The 1,847-nt window shown below is 53.7% G+C and overlaps 1 pseudogene, besides 1 other annotated feature; it reads left to right on the forward strand.

Annotated features, from left to right (window-relative positions):
* Positions 1-1,847: a sequence feature (areas not merged during assembly with more than two copies in the genome that could not be assigned to a particular haplotype).
* Positions 931-1,545, forward strand: Tc00.1047053510211.10 (annotated as a pseudogene).

Below are 1,847 nucleotides of genomic sequence, written 5' to 3' on the forward strand. Positions count from 1 at the left end.
GTGTGTGTGATGATATGAGTAATTTGTGCGTGTGTGCTATCTGCCTCTCTCTGCCGTTGCTTTCTTCTGACTCTCTTGTGGCGCACAGCTGCTCTGCAATTATAGACGCTGCCAAACACACTCACACGCCGTGCTGCACACGCTGTGGAGCGGCGTGAATGCTGAGGACGCACGTACGTACAGGATTTTTCTGTGGCCCTAGCGAGGAGGGATGACGGAGGATCGTGATTGTTTTGTTGCCGTGCTGCGAGCGTGATTTTCTTCTCGTGCAGCAGTTGACTAACGTGGTGCGTCATTGAGGGTGCCTGGGATAAGTGCGTATGGATTCTTGCCCAGCAGCTGCACGTGCCGACGTGTTCCTCCCGCTGTTCATACAGAGACGGAGGATTCTCCGGCTGTGCGGGGCGATGTGCGGTGGATGTTGCGGGGAGAGACTACAGTAAAACGACTGGCGGCAGCGTGTGTGGGCGTTTCTCGGTGTGTGCTGACGCGTGGCAGAAGTACCCGCCGTGGCTGCTGCTGCTGCCGGTGCTGGTGGTGGCAGTTGCTGTGTGTTCCCGGTGCACTGTTCTTCCTTCTCGTTCAGTGTGTCTGTGTGCGTGAGTTGTTGTTGTTGGGAATGACTGCGGCGGGGATGATGATGCCACTCATTGTGGAGGGGCGGCCGTGCTCACTGTTTCATCCCTTTTTATTGGCCTGTTTTTCTTTATTTTTTTCACGCTAGGAAGGAAAGAAGTTAATACCAAGCGCTAATCGCTGCTGTGAAATTTGAAGGCACTGAAAGGACCAACAGCACACACACACACACATATTTATATGCTCTCACGTGTTGCTGCAGTGAAGGCACCCCGCACACACAACCGTCGCCGCGTGACCGGATCCAGCGGAAGGAGGAGGGAATGAGGAGCGAGTGAGCCGCAGAGGCCCAACATGTCCCGGCGTGTGTTTACTTCCGCGGTGCTCCTTCTCTTCGTAATGATTCGCTGCGGCACTGGTGGAGGTGCGACCGCTGATGAAACGGCACCGAATGAACCAAAGTTTCAATGGGAGGTCATCACTGACGATGGTGTAACTGTGGACTCGTTGGGTGTTCCCGGCCTTCTAAAAGTTGGGAGTGGCGTATTTGCCGTTGTCGAGGCGCAGTGCAAAAAGAACGGTGAAAACGACAGTTTTACTAGCATTGCATCCCAACTTCTCACGATGGATAACGGTAAAGAACCGGAGGAGGTGCTGAAGGATGCCAAGGTGACACAAGTTCTGGAGAAAGTGACTTCCTCAGACGCCGAAGAAGAGAGTAGACGTGAGCCGACCAACAGCATTTGTGAATGGAAGTGATATTTACATGCTTGTTGGAAAATACTGCCGTGAAGACGCTGCTACCTGTAAGGCTACGAGCGAGAAGTTCAAATCGGGATTATTGCTGGTGAAGGGTCACGTCGGTGGCGAAACCGGCAACAATCAAATCCATTGGAAGGAAACCGACGGTCTACCGCGCATTCTGTTGGCGACCAACACAAATCCTTGGAGCGGCTGATTGGCGGCGGTGTCACCAGTTGTCACCGTGTCATTTGTTTTGGCTGTGGCGATTGCTTTTGTTGTTGGGATTCCTGCATTTTCAGCGGCCGCGTTCTCCGTGACTTCTGATGCGTCTTCAGGATCGGGAGTCGTACTGAGCTGTGCGATTCTTTCACTGGAAGGTTGTCTCAAGCCATTTTTGGCCGGATTGCTTTCTGAGCCATCGTCAGACTGCAGGGCCGTAGCTGCTGTGGGGCTGCCTTTACTGTCACCATCTATTGCCGTAGCACTCGTGCTGGCGGCTGTCGTGAGTGGCGGCTGTAGTTTTCCCT

Source organism: Trypanosoma cruzi, genomic scaffold (assembly GCF_000209065.1).
Source record: "Trypanosoma cruzi strain CL Brener 1047053516671 genomic scaffold, whole genome shotgun sequence".
Classification (NCBI taxonomy): domain Eukaryota; phylum Euglenozoa; class Kinetoplastea; order Trypanosomatida; family Trypanosomatidae; genus Trypanosoma; species Trypanosoma cruzi.